At 43.4% G+C, this 18123-nt stretch overlaps 1 long non-coding RNA gene across 3 annotated transcripts; it reads right to left on the reverse strand.

The window, feature by feature from the left end:
- Positions 1-6935: 6935 nt before the first annotated feature.
- On the reverse strand, positions 6936-17786 carry LOC117351277. 3 transcript variants are annotated; one of them, XR_004537377.1, is made up of 4 exons: positions 15222-17782; positions 9280-9401; positions 7233-7311; positions 6936-7122 (listed from the first exon to the last, which is right to left on the reverse strand). It is a non-coding gene; the product is annotated as an uncharacterized LOC117351277 (long non-coding RNA). The 3 variants fall into 3 exon arrangements; XR_004537378.1 differs by lacking the exon at positions 6936-7122 and having other exon boundaries at positions 7131-7311; positions 15222-15549; positions 15714-17786; XR_004537376.1 differs by lacking the exon at positions 6936-7122 and having other exon boundaries at positions 7131-7311; positions 15222-17777.
- Positions 17787-18123: the final 337 nt, after the last annotated feature.

Below are 18123 nucleotides of genomic sequence, written 5' to 3' on the forward strand. Positions count from 1 at the left end.
CTGTTATGCCCAGGCTGGATTACCCCTTCCCTGTAAGGTCACAGCCCATAAGGTCAGAGCAATGGCGGCCTCTGTAGCCTTCCTCAGATCGACACCGATTGAGGAGATTTGTAAGGCTGCCACTTGGTCCTCGGTTCATACATTCACCTCTCATTATTGTCTGGATACTTTCTCCAGAAGGGATGGACAGTTTGGCCAAACCGTGTTACAAAATTTATTCTCCTAAGTTGCCAACTCTCCCACCATCCCATTGAGGTTAGCTTGGAGGTCACCCACTAGTGAGAATACCTGCCTGCTTGTCCTGGGATAAAGCAATGTAACTTACAGTAACAGTTGTTATCCAGGGACAGCAGGCAGCTATTCTCACGTCCCACCCACCTCCCCTGGGTTGGCTTCTCTGCTAGCTACCTGAACTGAGGAGACACGCCCGGACCATCGGGCGGGAAGGCACTCGCGCATGCACGATGCGGGCATCTCGAAACTTCTGAAGTTTCTTCAAGCAAATATGCTTGTGAGACGTCCGCATCGGGGCTCTGTCGGATGACATCACCTACTAGTGAGAATACCTTCCTGCTTGTCCTGGGATAATCAGCTAAACATAAACCCACCAAAAATGACCTGTGATTCTTCTATATTCTTCTACAGAGAGTAAGACTTGGAACGCTGGATTTAGGTGAAAATGAATTAGCTCCGGTTATAATCATTGCCGTAAAAATCTCCCTCTCCTCCATCACTTAATCTTCTCATGTTCAAATCTATTGTTCAGCAATTTAGCACATTTGAACATGAGACGATTAACTGAATAGTCAAGTTGAATGGCGGGGAAAGTTTTCATGGCAAGCGTTTCTAATTTCCTTCTAAGATTCACATTGTCCTTAATTAGGGCCTCTTGCAATTGTTTAGACGATAATAAGTCTCGGTCAAGCTTTTGAATTGAAGATTCTGAAACAGTCAGATCTTGTTTTAAATCCTTAAGCTCCTTAGTATGTTGAATCAATTTACCCTCTATATCAGGGATCTCAAAGTCCCTCCTCGAGGGCCGCAATCTAGTTGGGTTTTCAGGATTTCCCCAATGAATATGCATTGAAAGCAGTGCATGATCAATCCACAACGGCATATAATAAACTTCAAAGTGCCTAATTTCTAAGTGATCTTTTTTTCAGATAATACATTTCTAGTACCTCTTATGGTCTTCAGTTCCAGCCAACCACCAGCCAAATTATTTGAAGGCTTGTTTCTCTTTCTGGCTTTTATTTTGTTGGGTTTTTGTTTTTTTTAAGTGCTTGTGCTCATCTGTCTGCATCTCAATGGCCACAAATTTGGTCTTGGAGAATGAGATGTACAGTGTCCGCATCTATGAGACAAACTTGGTTCTTTTTGTTACATAGAGCAGTTTGGACCACAGTTCGATTACAAAAGTTGGATAGCTCCAAGTCTAATAGATGCTGGCATTGCAATCTGGAAGCAGGGACCTTAGATCATTTAATATTTTATTGTCCCTATTGGAAATCAATTTGGTCTCAAATACATTGTTTATTAGAAAACCATATAGCACTATCATATGATACTATTCTGTTCGGTATGTCAATGAAAACAAAAAGTCAAATTTCATCAAGTAATAACAAACTTCTATTGATAATGACAGGAGTTGCCATGCAACATATCACCAGTAACTGGAAAAATTACAACAATCTTAGTTATACATTCTGGTGGAATTCGTTGTGCCACATTTACAAAATGGAAAGAGCAATTGCTTTGCAGAATGGGAATTATAATAATTTTTAAAAGATCTGAGGGCCATTGGCAAATTATTGTAATGATTAGACATCATTTTCCACTGACAGTCATTTTATATATAGGGGGTAGGGGGGATGGTATAATATTCTATTTTATAGGTTTCATCAATTATTAAGAATACAGTATTTATATATTCATATTCATATATTCATATATTCAAAATGGAAAGAACAATAGCAATACAAAGGGGGACATATACTAAATTTACAAAAATATGGGGGCCATTGGTAAAATACTGTAATGAATAAATAGTAGGATTTTTCTTCTTCTTCTCTTCTTTTAGAGATCTTTTTCATGACACACATAAAGGGAGGGTAAAGAAAATAATTTCTACATAATATGTTATAATATATTATACAATATGAAATATATGAATGAAAAGTAATAGAAGGGTGGGGGGAGGGAGAGGGGATAAATTTATTTAGAATATATTGTATTAGATATAAAAATGTTATTGAATATTCATCAATTGTATTTTAACATGTTGTACATTTTATATAAAATTTAAAAATTAAAAATATTATATATTAAAGTAATAAAAGGGTGGGGGGAGGGTGAGGGGGAAAATCAAACTTAGATATATAATGTATTAGATATAAAAGTGATACTATGTATTTATCAATTGTATTTTAATATTTTGTACACTTTATGTAAAATTTGAAAATAAAAAATAATGGAAAAAAAAAAAAAAGAATACAGTATTTATGATATTTTTGATTGAAATATTTGAGGGAAGGGTGGGTGGGGAGGGAATACATTTTATGTACTTACGAGGACAATAGAAAGAAATTCAAGTGATGTGTAAAAGTTTTAAATGATGTAATATAGTGTGCTTGTTATAAGATGAAAAAATGAATAAAGAATTTGGAAAAAAATAAATAAATAAAGTGCTTGTGCTCTATATATTCTATGCTCTCTGCAAATCAACAAACGTTTCCTATACAACTTTAAAACTTTTGTACTTAGCTTTAGCTATTTCTTCATTCTTTTTGTTAAACCTCAGGAAGGTTCGCCCGAAGGCTTTTTCAAGAACAGGTCCCCTACAAATAAGAGGCAAGAGTTGGTAAATGCATCAGTTTCATTGTTCTAAAACGTTAAACTAATCCCTCAATATCTTAGCAGTTCTAGTTTTAGAAGTAAAATTACCCCTTTTGTTTTGCTCCACAGCATCCTGACGTGTGTTCTTCTATGTAAAGATGGCCGCGGCACTTTTTGGTTCTGTATGGGAGGAACCTAAACTAGTGCTATCCATTCTATTTCTAAATTTAATTCTCCAGAGTGTATATCCAGCGTTGTTCTTTGAAATGTGATCTGTTCTCAATGTAACTAACCACCCTCCCACCCTTCTTTTATACAATCTATGACCCTCCATCTTAAATCATCTATGGTGTGAGCTTTTTCCATCCAGTGCTGGACTAGAGGGGCCTGGATGTGTTCATTTAGTCTAATGTGCACTGGTCTACTACTTCTCCCCACATATATGAGCCCGCATGGGCATGTGATGGCATAAACTACTTTATGATATTTGCATGTAGTTAGCATACGAGCTTTGATCTTGATGTCTCTGTTGGGAGGATTCCACATATGGCCCTCAATAGTTTTTGTGCACCATTGACAACGGCCGCATCCGACATGATTGCCATCCTCTCGATCGTGACTGGCTTCCTCATACCTATACCTGGAGAGGTGCTCCCCTAAATTCTGTCCTAAGCCCACCCAAAAGTGGGTGTCTGGCTACGCCTCTCGAATTGACTACAATACTGAATTGATAAATAGAAAGTGAGTTCCGCTAGGCTCCTGATATGAACACATGTACCCTGTTTCCCCCCAAAATAAGACCTAGTTAAGATTGACCCCTGAAGCCCCCCCCTTCCCTGACTCCATCCCTGACACTAATTTTGCCTGATTTGCTGAAAAAATCAGACTCGGCAATTCAGCAACCCCTACCCCTGCTGCTTTAGGAGACCTCAGAGCAGAGGTATGTCAGTCTCACGGTGGGAGGGTCGGTGGGGTTCTGCTGCACAAGTGGATGAGTGAGAGGGGAGGAATGATGCTGCACATGGGGGGAGGGGGTGGGAGAAAGGAAAGAGGAAGAACTGGGGTAGCGGAGAAGAAGGGAAAGATGATTGTTGTACAAGAAAAAAATAAGACATCCCCAAAAATAAGTGCTAGTGCGTTTTTTGGACCCAAAATTAATATAAGACACTGTCTTATTTTCGGGGAAACACGGTAGCAGTGAATGTGAAGTGAACGCATAAGAAGTATGTATGAAAATGGTCTAGGTTTGGGGTACCAAGATGAGAAAACATGGCAGTGCATCCTTCACAGAAATTCCTCCTTCACTGTTTAGCTCTCCTTTCAATAAGATACATTTGCTATCAAAACCTCTTAATGGCTTCTGTGTTTTCTTTTCCACAGGTTTTTAGATACTTCCAAACAAGCCATAGGGATGTTGTTCATTCACTTTGCTAATGTCTATTTATCAGGCCTTACAGGAGAGGACCCTTGTTCACTGTAAGTACCGCATTCCCCCTCGGGTGGAAGAGCTTGTTTTTTTGTTTAACGTTGGAACAAATGCTGATTTGCTCATGGTAATAACTCTTATCTATAATCCTGGTTTATTTTCCCCTTTTGTACTCGGGTATCAACAGCTAAGCAGACCACAATAAAATAGTCATAAAAATATCATCAAACTATGCTCTATTTCCTGCATTAATCAATGGCCATGCAATTAAAATGACCACATGAGCCCTTACTGCCACATATTTTGTAGGCGATGAGGGCTCATGCGATATCCAGGTGCTAAGCAGATGCACATTTCCCAGTGACCTCAGGATGCCTGTAGAAAGATATTTTTTGCTGTGTTAGGCACTCCTTTCGTCTTTTCAAACATCCTGTGTCCTCTGTGATAAGTACCTTCGCAGACTCCAAGTCAGACAGAAGTCTGCCTCCAGGCTGCTTCCTGATTTGAATTAATTGCATCTTCAAATTAACTGGTACCCTACGTTTTTTAGATGCCTCTAAGCTGAGCGATCTCATTCCTGTGGGTTTAAATTTAAGAATCAAACCTTGTTAGATTTTCAGAAACAAATTGAGAACGTATTTCTAGTGGGGCATATGTCTTGTGTAGTTGTGGGAGTCAATAGTGTTGCCCGATTCAGGCAAAAAACATTGATTCGATTCAGCCTATTGAATCGATTTTTCGATTCGATTTTCCTGCCCAATTGGGTGTTTTGTTTTTTTTTTTTTTTCAAACATCCTGGTGGGTTTATTTTATAGCCTCCTCACCCCCACCCCTCTTTGCCCTCTCCTACCCACACTGGTGCTGTGGTGTAAACAAAATAAACAAAAAAGACTATTGTGTAATAACTTGTTGAAATATATTATTTTGTATACTTAGTCAAATTTGAAAATGAATAAAGAAGGAAAAAAAAAAGACTTTTCCTCTATGTTAAATCCTAGCTCATGTTCGTGGTCTAACACCATCTCTGGCAGGATACCCATTTCAAATCTGTTTCTCCTCCCCCCCGAAGGCCTGCACCTCTCTCTGAAGACCTGCATGTGCCCCCAGCTTCCCCCCTGGCCTCCCACTCTTACCTAAATTAAATTACTGGCAGCCTGCAGAGAGGGTCACTGGTGCTTTAGCAATCCTTGCAGGCTACCATCGGTCTCCGCAGTTGTCCTTCCCTCTGCCGTAGCCCCACTCCTCCCCTGACATCAGGGGCAGGATCACGGCAGAGGGAAGAACAGCTGCGGAGGCCAATGGCAGCCTGCAAGGATCGCTAAAGCACCAGTGACCCTCTCTGCAGGCTGCCAGTAATTTAAGTAAGAGTGGGAGGCCAGGGAGGAAGACACTGCAGCGCTTCCCGACTGAACCTCGCCTCCTAAAGCAGGAGCGGCATTGGCCGCAAGAGGCAGCGCTTCCGCTCCTGCTTTAGGGGGCGAGGGTCAGTCACCTAATCCGGAGGCTGATTTTTTATAATGGCTCAATCCAAAGATCAAAGTTGGCGGTTTTAAAATTATCTGGAAACATTGGATGATTACTGGAATTCGGATTTTAGAAGATGTAATAAATAAAGGTAAACTGCTTGAATTTTCACAATTGCAAAATAAATTCGGTTTGAATAAATCACAATATTTCAGATGGATGCAATTGAAGCAGGCCATTCAGGTAGGGTTCCCTGAATGGAAAAATCTTAATAACTATCATAGTATGGAATTCTTATGTTTTCAGATAGATTCCATGGGTCACCAGGCCGCAATGTGGTATAAATTAATATCTGGATTCGTACATAAAAAGAAAAAAAATGGTCTTAGAGATATTTGGAGCATTGAGATTAAGCATCAGATTAATGCATCTCAATGGCCACGACTTTGGTCTTGGAGGTTAAAATGCACATTGTCAGCCTCTATGAGACAAACTTGGTTTTTTATTTTACATAGAGCTTTATGGACCCCTACACGTTTACATAGAATAGATAGCTCTAAGTCTAATAGATGCTGGCATTGTCATCTTCAAGCAGGGACATTAGATCATCTTTTATTCTGTTGTCCATTCATATTAATATTTTGGAAATCAATTTGGCCTCAAATTAATAGGATGTTAGAAAATCCGGTAGCCTTGACATATGATACGATTTTGTTTGGTAATGCAATGAGAGCTCGAAGTCAAATTTCATCAAATAACAATAAACTTTTATTTATATTGACTGGAGTAGCAGTACAGCAAATTACACATAATTGGAAAAATTATGACAGATTGAACTATAATTTTTGGTGGAACTCAGTTTGTCATATATATAAGATGGAGCATACATTTGCAACACAAAAAGGATATATGGATAAGTTCAAGAAGATTTGGGGACCATTAACAGATTTTTGCAATGAATTATTTTAATTTTTTCCCATAATAAGATAATGGTTAAAGAAGGGAGGGAGGGAAGGGGTAAGGAATTTATTCTCTTTATTATACATTATAAAAAATATATCATAATGAATGAATGATAGTCTTATGAGAAATTAATGTGATAAAGGGAGGGAAAAGGGTTCATAATTAAATAATAATTGATAAAATCATTACAATATATGTTATATAAATTCATAAGAAAAATAATATAAAATATGGTTTATATAAAATACATTATAGAGATATCAAGTGTATTGTTAAGATAAATGTATGGAAAATTTATAACACTTGTTGATATGTGAAAAAATCAATAAAAAAACTTAAAACAGTAAAAAAAAAAATTAACATTGTGCAGCAAATGCCAGGAAAATAATTGCAGTGTTTCTTGCCCAGGAAAAGGATTAAATATGTCTTTTAAACTAAAAAAAAAAAAAAAAAAAAGTGAATTCATTTGAACCGATTCACCCGATTCGAATCAGTGAATAAGGCAGCACTCGTAGTCAAACCTACAGCACAGTAGAGCAATTACCTCGTGGCCTGGGGAGTGATGGGCAGTCAATGGTTTCAATTAATAATCCTGAAAATGCTTCCAGTTTCTCTTATCTTTTCTGAAAGAGAGAATGGGAGGAGAGGTGGTAATAAACATTCAGGGTCATGACCCCGTTATCACAGCCACAGAAAGTGCACAACCCCCAAAAGCATGAGGACCTGCCCAACTTGCAACCACAGATACACAGTTGTATGCTGGAGTAGCTGTAGACAGTAATGTGTTAATATGTTCCACTCGAGCAGTTTTGACAGGGGCTGTCAAACCTTTTCAATGTATGGTACACCCAGCATCTGGAGCCCTTCCCTTCCCTCCCACCAGTTGACGCGTCGTCATCATCTCTTCTCTTCTGTCCCATCTCCTCTGGTATTACTAACTTCCTTCTATAGATCGTATGTAGCTATCAAAAGGAAGTGTGCAAGCATTACCTCATAGCTGCTGCCTCGTTCTCCGTCAGCTTCTTCTTGAAGCTGCATCGGGGGGGGGGGGGGGAACGGGGACTCCATGGTCTCAAGACTGTGTTCTACTGCTAATTCAGTGATTTGTTAAGCTGTGGGTCTCAAGATCATTTGGTTACTCATGGGCTGATGCTCAAAACCAAATGCGGATGCCGGAAAATACGATGTGAACACTGCAGATAACCTTCCAAGTATATGTGTACTGTTAGTGCTGGACATTGGAAAGTTAAGGGGGAGGAATGTTCTTGAGGCAAGCGCAGTAGAGTTTTACAGAAAGTATATCTCTTGGCTCTTGCACGTATGGCCAAGCAAACCAAGAAGTGACACACGCAATGGCACTGTTCTTGTATACCTTAAAATATAGGCTTTTCAAATTTTTGCACTTGAAAAGCTTATATGTAAGCGCAGAAAACAGGCATTAATGTATGTTTGGCTTTCTGACCTCTCACACATTCATATCTCACTACCGGCACTTAACGACTTCCTAGGGCTTCCTTCTGCTTTCATATAAAAAAACTGACAGATTTCAAAGAGAGAATCGTGGAACACCTGCTCCGAGTTGACATTGTTATTTCAGTGGCAAGGATGGCCTTGTTTTCTATGCTGTTCTCTGAGGGTTAGGAAATGACCTAATTAACATTCATTTGACTACATTTGCATGCTATCGCACTGCTGTTTGGTACTCATGTTATCTCGCTCTAGAGCCTTCTGAGCATTCTGAGTTCACTAATGTGTGCGCTAGTCCGACGCTAATCGCTTCATATTTGGCCCATCAGTGCACACACCCAAAATTAGAAATGTGGACATCTAGATGGCACATCAATGAGAGAAGGAGTGTATTGGGGGTTCCCCCCAAGCCCCCCCTCTAGATGGCACATTTTTTATTTTAACGGAGCAGGATGATGGAAATTTCAGAGTTTTTCTTAAGTAAATGATGTTTTCCCTTTAGTTGCTTGTCTGGCGACAGCCACCTCTTCTACTACCCAATAAGGAAGGCAAAATTTGAACCATGGGGCTTGAACTTTTGCATTAAAGCCTGAATTCTGTAAGGCGCAGCTAAATGTTAGGCACCGCTGAAGGCGATTCAGAGAACGGAGCCGTGCTGGTTGTGAATCGCGCTGAGCTCAACTGAGCGAAATTATATAGCGCTGAAAATCGAAGTGCCTGGTATAGAATCGCACTCTAGAAGAGTAAGCGCTGTTTATAGAATCGTTGTTCAATAACTAGAAAGAGCTCTCTTGAGCACGGTTTGTTGAATGCTCTGAGTGGGGTGGGGGGGAACTCCCAATACACTCCTGCTCTCGTTGAGGAGGGGAGTGGTGGAGGGGAATCCCCCTTCCCACTACACTTACAACTTGGCCTCTCCTTACGCAAGCTCCAACCTTTGACTTTTCTGCTTCACTCCACTTACAATTCGGCCCAAACTGAAGATAATAGGGCGGTGTGCTTTTATCCATGTAGAACTGTGGCCAGTGGCTGCCCTGAGGCTGGAGCTCCTCCAGCCACACTCCAAACTCAGACTGCTTGCCACAACCAGTGTCATATGTAGTTAGTACACAGAATTAGCTTACCCCAGGCAAGAGGTCCTCTGGGTTCTGATGGCAAGGAGTATGCTGGCCCTACATCTTCCTTCTGTTCTCCTAGGCATCTGACTCTGCCTTATATACCGTATTTTGTTCTCCATAAGATGCACCTTAGATTTAGAGGAGGAAAGCAACAAAAATATTATTCAGAGCCAAATGGTGCACTAATATATTTAACAAAATGTACCAGCTTCTTCACCCAGCCCCCCTCACTTCTTGCCAGGCACTGTAAAAGAATACTTGTGTAGATACATGGAACACACAGCCCAGACTTTTCAAAAAATCTGTCCCTCCCTCCCTCCCATGTGACCCACACTGGGGCCATTGTGATATTGCGGCAGGGGAGCACCCCCTGATTGTCCACCGAGCGGCTGTGACGCTGCCCTAATGTTTACTAGCACCATGTGTCTCCTTCTCAGCTGCCACCCCTGCCTTCCACATCTCCCCCAGATCTCGGCTACCCAGGGCCAGGACAGCTACCGTTGCTAGATCAGCCACCTGAAGCAGGCTGGGGCTGATGCCAAGGCGAACTGGAGACAAAGAGTCACTCGGTGGGGGGGATTTTTTTATATTTGCTCCCTAAGACGCAGATATTTCTACCCACTTTTGGGGGGAAAAGTGCATGTTATGGCGGTGAAAACTATAATACTTCCCTTACGCCTCCTGCCTCTGTCAGTTTTCACTAAGGAGGGGTTAAAGACAGTGTGAGCCAATATGTAGCAGAGGTAGCATACACACTGTTTTCCAAATCAGTCCTGGGGTACCCCCATGCCAGTCATAACATGGCAGTCAGTATCCACAGTTACAGAAGTACAGGGAGAAGGGAGGCAGTGTGCATAGCAGCGGGTTGTAGGGTTACCAGATGGCTGGATTTCCCCAGATTTTCCAGGGATCCGGACAGCTTTCCAAACCCTGCACTTTGTGTGGGTTTTGAAAAGCCTCCAAAAATTTTGTCAGGCAGGGAGGGCAGAGGTATGGGTGGAAGGGAGAAGCCGGGTGGCGGGGGTTGGAGAGGAGGATGGGTGCCCTATCAAGATGGTGGCCAGGGTGGACCGGCCCCATCCCTTACCACACCAGTATGGCTCTAAGGGGATGGAAAACGCATGAAGTCAGGTTAGGTGCTATAAAGCGCCTGTGTATGCATAATTCAAGGCATAGCTAGATACTGGAAATGTAGGTGTAGAAAAACCTTCCATACATTTCTGGCAAGGGGTACTCCAGGACCAGGTTGTAAAACATAGCTAGGACCCTCTCAAATGGAGGCATGATTAGGGATGAAATGTCATACTGTCGTATGAATAATGTTATGTACCTGGTACTCAACTTGCCCCTCCCTATTTCTTCCCTTGTCTCTCCTCTATACAGGTAGTAGACTTGCGCAAATGAGGTTGTCTCCTGCGGCAGCAGCACCTCCAATTTATTGAGGAGGTGCGTGACGAGCTGCATGGCCAGGAAGGTCAGTAATGAGTCCATTCCATAGACCCTCTCCACAATATTGTAGAATGTTTAAGGTTTCGCTTATCTCCCATATTTAGCGATACCTGACTATAAGCTCTTTCTATGTTTATCTCCTGTTTCGCTGCTGCAAAACTATCACCCCCTGAGGAGGAAGAGGAGGTAGTGATGGAGGAGAAAGAACAAGAGGAAGAGGTGCTGGAGGAAGAACTTGAAGAGGCAGACTTCCACATTATTGAAATCGACTGGGAGGAAGCTTCTGCCCTCCCTATCATTGCCCCTGCCAGCGGATCCAAACCCCTTCCCCTTCTGCCCCCCCCCCCCCCCACCCCTCCTCAGGAGCAGCTGGACCAACCTCAGGAGGAGCATCCGTCCCCATCCTTTCCAACACAGGGAGCTGCTGCTGCCCCTGGAAATGCTGAGGCATTGGAGAGGCTGGGGGCCATAGAACGCCGACTACTGGTGATAGAAGGGCATCTGCACATGCTAGAGCATGGTCTGTCCAGCATTTCCACTGGGCTAGGCCATGTTCTAGCCAAAGGGCCAGAACCCTTCCATCGCCAGTAAACTGGCCCCACCCACCTCTTGAGGCAGCTCCAGCTGCTCTTGAGGGCTACCTCACCCTCACTGCTTGCCCTGGAATATTGCTACTTCTTGAGCTTAGGATAGTAACTACTGACCTGCATTGGCCACCGTGAGAATGGGCTACTGGCCTTGATGGACTATTGGTCTGACCCAGTGACAGTTTTAGTTTTGTACCAAGTTTTTTTGTTTAAAATGTATATAATTTTGTAAAAATTTTATAAAGTTTCATATTTGATTGTTTATAGAGGTTTTTTCCTATGTGTTTCTCTCTGGCTGTCCATGTTATAATTATGTTAAGTGGACAGTGGAAAAGAAACAGGGGTCGCACCATCATAATATTGCAAGGGATGGTGTAAACCTGGGTCAAGAATGAGCTTTTCAAGGCCCTAGTCCTCATTTTACATATGACCACAAAGTTACAGAGAAATATTTAAGTTGTTTATTAGTCTTCCAATAATAATTTTCCATTAAATGATTTATTTGATCCCAAATAGAGATCCAAAAATTTTTAATGAATGGACAATAAAACAACAAGTGATCTAAAGTTCCAGCATCAAGGTTAGGCCTAGAGCAATCCAATTTTTGTAAACGAACAGGGGTCCAGAGTGCTCTATGCAACAGAAAAAACCATGTTTGCCTCATAGAAGCAGACATTGTACACTTCAACCTCCAGGACCATGCTGATGAGAGCTAAGCCTCAAATATCTGCTAATAATAATAAGCTTTTGATGATATTGACAGGAGTTGCCATTCAACAAATAACGTATAACTGGAAAGATTGTACAAGGCTGAATTATTGTTTCTGGTGGAATTCAATATGTCATGTGGATTTCTTCCAGATATTATATTCATATGGTATATGTTTTGTTGTATATGGAAGTGGGAGGGGGTGGGGGTTATATCTTTTTGTTATATGATATGGTAGATTTTGTTTGATATTTACTGTACACTTGTGAATTATAAAATGAATAAAGAATTAAAAAAAAACAAAAAAATCTTCCAATAATAATCTACTATAATAAAACCCTTAGTGAGCATGCACACTTCAATCACCGTGCTCCGTGCCATGCATGCACAGTAGGAGCCTGTGGCAGTTTACGTTCGGCGGTTTCCCCAACTGAAAAAAGAGCTGGACAGGGGGGAGGTAAAAGGAAGGGAGAAGGGCTACTGCCGGACAGAGGGAGCAGGGAAGAGGTGCTGCTGGACAGGGGGCGAGAAACAGAAAGAAAGACACAGACAGACAGGAGGCAGGGAGAGAGAGAGAGAAAGAAAGACAGATAGAAAGAAAGAAATGAAGAAGTCTACATATCTATTCTAGCACCCGTTAATGTAATGGGCTAAAAAACTAGTAACAATTATAATACAAAATCATATACAGTATTAGATAACACTTGAATGCATAATACTAGTAGGAAAGGAAAAGTGCTGAAACAGTAACACAAAACATGGGCTCAGAAGGGCACAAAGCCTAACCCACAACCTTCTACATTCCTGGATCGACTGCTCTACACTTGGGACTCGCCCATGACCGGGAGCACAATGAAAATGTGCAAGAGATATAATAGGTAGTTAAAACCAAAAAAACAACAACCCCAAACCCCCTACAAAAATAAACTGTACATGTACAGAGAGGCACAATTACAAAGTCATTACAAGTGAGCAAATTCCAGTCAAGTGGTCCCCATACACCAACTACAGCTCCCAGCCACCCCTAAATATGCCTTAGCATACATCGTAGCCCCACAGTCCAGGAAAGCAGGATGCAGCATTGACAATGCAACTGGAGACAGATGAGATGGATCCTGGCAACAGGTGACAACAAAGAAGAATGCTCCTTATGAACACAAGAAGGTCCAAGCTACATGAGGAAGAGGAGAATGTAAGTGTGGAGGCATTTGTTTAAACAGTACAAGGACACTGGTATATGGAAGCATAGGTGTTAGGAAAGGGGGGGGCACAGGGGCCATGGTCTCCCCCCAAATTAGCTGTCCTCCGGGGGGACTGCACTTCTTGCCAGGCAGGGAGTGACACTTAGCTACCGGCCTGTGTGCCTGCTGGTGGGCACTCTAACGTACCCCTGCCAACATCTACTTCTTCACCCTCCTCCCTGCGCGTGTCTACCTTTAACATCTTAGAGAAGCGCTACCCTGCCGCTGGTCCAGCATCTTCTCTCCACTGTGACCAGCCCTAGCGGAAACAGGAAGTTGTCAGAGAGGGCAGGCTGCAGTGGAGAGAAGACTCTGGGCTAGCTGCAGGCCAGCGCAGCGCTTATGTAAGACATTAAAGGTAGACATGCCATGGGTGGTAGGGAGTAGGGGGAGGAGCAGATGCTGGCAGGGGCTTGTTAGAGTGCCCACCAGCAGGCACGCAGGCTGGTACCTAGGTGTTTTCTAGAGAGGGAGGGAGAATATGGGACTGGGGGAAGGAAGAGAAGTTGGACTCAGATAAGGGAAGGAGGGGGAGATGTGAGGAATGGAGGGAAGGAATGATGTCGGATGTGTGAGGAACGGAGGAAACTGGATTTGTTGATGGCACAGGGGGTAGAGGGAGGACAGGGAGAGGTGACAGGGGCGGCAGAGGGACAATAAGATGGATTTGGAGAAGGACAGAGGGAGTATAAGTGAGGGACAGATGGACATGAGGGGAAAGCAGAGAAGGAAGAGAAGACACGGCTAGGGAAAGGCGGAGGGGATATGGAGTGGGGACCAGGAGAGGTGAGAAATGTCATACTTGGGAGCACACCAGAACCTCTGGTCATACGCTGCTGCCTGTGGCTTTGTGAAGAAAGAAGTGCAGCTTGAAAGAATGAGGTGGAGACCTACTTGGATGTTTTAGAGCCAGCCAGAACACCGGTACATACTCTTGGGAGGAGGCATGAAGTAGGGACATAGGATGGAAGGATGGGGGAAAGAGATGCTGAGGTGGGGGAAGGAATAGAAAGCATGGGTGTGAGGGAAAGAGATGGTGTACATAGGGAAAGGAAGAAAGAGGAGAATTATTGGACATGGTGATGGGAGAGGAATGAGAGATAGAGAGAAATGGTAGTGGAGAGAAAACAGTGGGACAGATGGCAATGGAAACAAGAGGGAGGAATGTTGGACATGGTGGTGGAGGGAATGGAGGAAGATGTGGCATGGAGCTGGAGAGGGGTGATAGAAACAGAAATGTTAGACATGGGGCTGGTGGGCAGGAGCAAAAGATGCTGCACACAGTCTGGGGGGGGAGAAGAGGGAGAAATACTGAATGTGACAGTAGATGGAGTAGGAGAGAGGCACCCTGAATCCCTCTCTCTCTCTCTCTCTTTCCCCATTCCCTTTGCAGCAAGGGAGGGAATGAGAGAGAGAAAAGAAGGAAGACGTTGCACATTGGGGTGGAAGAGAGAGGAAGAAATGCTGTGCAGTGGAGGGCAGGGGAAAAAGAATGCACTTTGTGTAGTTTAATTTTGTGGTTACCATTGTGTATATGAAAAATGAATGGAAGAAATGGCATTTACAGTTAGTACTATTATGGGGGTGTGGTCTGGGGAGGAGCTTGGACAGGTCTGGGGCCAGGTCTATGGTGGAGCTTTTGCCCCCCCCCCCCACCCAAACAAAAAAAGTTCCACTGCCTATGTGTGGAAGGAGAAGACAGGTACACAGCCACAACCAAAAACACTGAAACCTACACACACACACACACTGCTACTACAGGGGGCATAACAAGTGGGAGTCAGGAGGGTTATGGGAATTGAGAAATGGACATAGGTGGTATAGCTGAAAGGCAGTTAAGTAGGAACAGGTAGGACATATGTCACACAGGGAGTGATAGAAGTGCACACTGGGGCAGTGACAACAGAGAGAAACATGCTTGGGGAATAATGTTAGAGTGCACAGGAATATGACAGTTCTTACCAGAATCACAAGAAATGCCTCTGAATGAGATTATCTCGGGCCTCCTGGTGTGGTTCTACATCATCCATATCTTTTGCTGGCTCTGGCATCCTCCGTCTTCTTGCTAAGTTATACAACATGCTGCAAAGATTTTGCAGACCTTTTCCGGGCTGTAGCAACTGACCCCTGACTGATGCAGACATCGGAACCTTGATTTTCAGAGTCCAATTGTCCGTCCAATGCTATTGTGGCTGGTGTTATGTGCCCTATTGTAAAGGAGCTGCTCTGGCCTCTGGGCATGCATGATGGGCGTCATCAGCCATTCTCTTAAGTGGATAAGCCCCATCATCTGCATTCAGGACAAGAGAGGACACAAACATGTAAGAAAAGGAACATGCATCTTGCAAGTTGTCAGGTTCCAAAGGTGTGTGTTGCGTCACAGGCCTGTGCTAAAAGGAGAGAAATGTGGTTAATGGTCAAAAACTTTCTTTGGAGTAGTAATATGGTACTTACTCCTTGAATCTCTTGCCTCTGGAATCGCTGATAGATTCCGGGGTGTGTCAGAACGTAGGCATCATGGCAAGACCCTAGGAAGTTAGCACACGCATCTGTGATCTCCATATCAGCGTTGCAGACCACCTGCAAATTCATGGAATGATAATTGGGCCGGTTACAGAACACACTCTCATTATATGCAGGTGTGCCACTCCAATAACTGAGGGGAATTGGGATAGATCATAAAAGCCTAGCATTGTCTGCTGCTGCTCTGCCGCATTAACAGGAAAGTGGAGATAGGTGGAGATGTGTCTGAAAAACACATCCAGAAAGCTGGCAATTATACGGCAACAGATGGTTGGCTGATGCCAGCTGCAGCACCCAGAGGTCTCTGGAACGTTCCTGTGGCCAAGAACGCTAGGGCTGTGGTGACACGAACATGAACGGGAATGGCCTGTCCCCTGAAAGTCATGGGTTCCAGCTCTTCCTGCACCTGTTCACACAGATGAACTATGGTCTCCTTATTAAAGCAATAGAAACCTATATACTGCTTATCTGTCATGTCTAGGAAGTTGACCCTGGGCGCATGTCTTCTGGCTAGCCTTCGGACTTGTCTCCGCTCCTGGGCTTGGCCCTGGCCTATTCCTCTCAGCCTATGAGCCTGCACATACAGAAGCAACACAAAGAGGTCAGCCATCACCACACACCCCTAAAACGACCAGCACAAAACAAAGACCAGCACAAAAGAATGACCAGCAGAAACACCAGCAAAAAAATGACCAAAATCTAACAGGTTTTATACCTGCGGCGCAGTTATCGGCGCTGATGTTACGGCGCCGATGTGAGTGCAGATTCCCGCCAAACACCCTTTAAATACAGAGCACTGTAACTGCTTCCTACTTTGGTAACATGGGTCCTAAAAGGCAGCAAAATTTCTTGCCAGGCGAAACTAGGATCCTTGTTACCAAAGTTGGGACTAACTATGATGCCCTCTATGGGAGGCAAGCTGATAGAATTGGAGCGCAGGGGCAGCTTGCTATCTGGCGCCGGATCTGCAATCAGATCAATGCAGTCCACCACCAGCACCGTGAGGTCGAGGCCCTAAAGAAACGGTGGCGGCTAACACGGGGGCAGGTCCGCAGAAAGGCAGAACTCATTGCTGCACAGGATCCTGGTGGCGACCTACATCTGACTGCCCTTGAGAGAGAGTTACTAGCCATAGTTGGCCCAGTAACACCGGCTGTAGGAGGCATGGATACCTCACTCAGACGCCCAGGTAAGACCACACTATGAATGTGTTGGGTCTGCCTTGAAATGTAGACTTCAATTGCTATGTAATCATATAGCACTTCTCATGTGTTGTTATCCTTATCCTAGAAGTGATACAGTTTTATATTAACATTTGGAACAAAAACACCAAACCATAACACATGCTGTTCACATTTATGCTTCTAGAGCCTGTGTATGCTAACATGAGCTAGGGTTACCATATGGCTCCAGAAAAAGGAGGATGGATTGAGACATCTGGGTTTGACTTTAATTGAAAGCTATGGAAAAAAGGAGGGTTTAATTCCATTGAAAGCACCGGAAGTAAAACCCGGACAATTGGACTCTGAAAATCAAGGTTCCAATGTCTGCATCAGTCAGGGGTCAGTTGCTACAGCCCGGAAAAGGTCTGCAAAATCTTTGCAGCATGCAGACCGTACTTACAGACCTGCTCAGACAACTCATTGCCTGGGGTCACCCCTCTGGTGATCCAGCCACCCTGCAAGCCTCCTCCAGGCAGGCCTCCACCAGCAGCCAGGGGTCCTCCCATGGAACATCTGGCCAAGACCACAGGTGTGGCCGAGGGCGAGGCCACGGTCAGGGGAAGGAGCCCCATTAGTGCCCACTATAGGCTCTACCTCCCTCTCAAGTGTAGTTATGCCACCATGGACCCTTTGACTCTGCCAGATTGCCTCTGCATGGATCCGCCACCAACTCTACCTCATGGTAGTATGATTGCAGATCCAGGTTCCAGATAACAAACTGACCACATGCCCAGTCCTTTTTTTTTCCCATTATTTTTTATTTTCAAATTTTTCATAAAGTGTACAAAATATTAAAATACAATTGATGAATATACAATATCACTTTTATATCTAATACATCATATTCTAAATATATTTTTCCCCCTCTCCCTCCCCCCACCCTTCTATTACTTTTCAATCATACATTACATATTATATATCATATTATAACATATTATGTAAATATTATTTTCACTACCTCCCCTCTATGTGTGTCACAAAGAAGATATTGAAAAGAAGAAGAAAAGGGGGGGCGTGGCTTGGAGCGCGCACGATATGGCAGCCTAACTACAGCGCTCCCGTATCCAGGCAACAAACGGAACAAAATTAAAACTTCTACTTTTTTAAATCGCTAAAAA

The sequence above is a fragment of the Geotrypetes seraphini genome, chromosome 17 (assembly GCF_902459505.1).
Source record: "Geotrypetes seraphini chromosome 17, aGeoSer1.1, whole genome shotgun sequence".
NCBI classification, from domain to species: domain Eukaryota; kingdom Metazoa; phylum Chordata; class Amphibia; order Gymnophiona; family Dermophiidae; genus Geotrypetes; species Geotrypetes seraphini.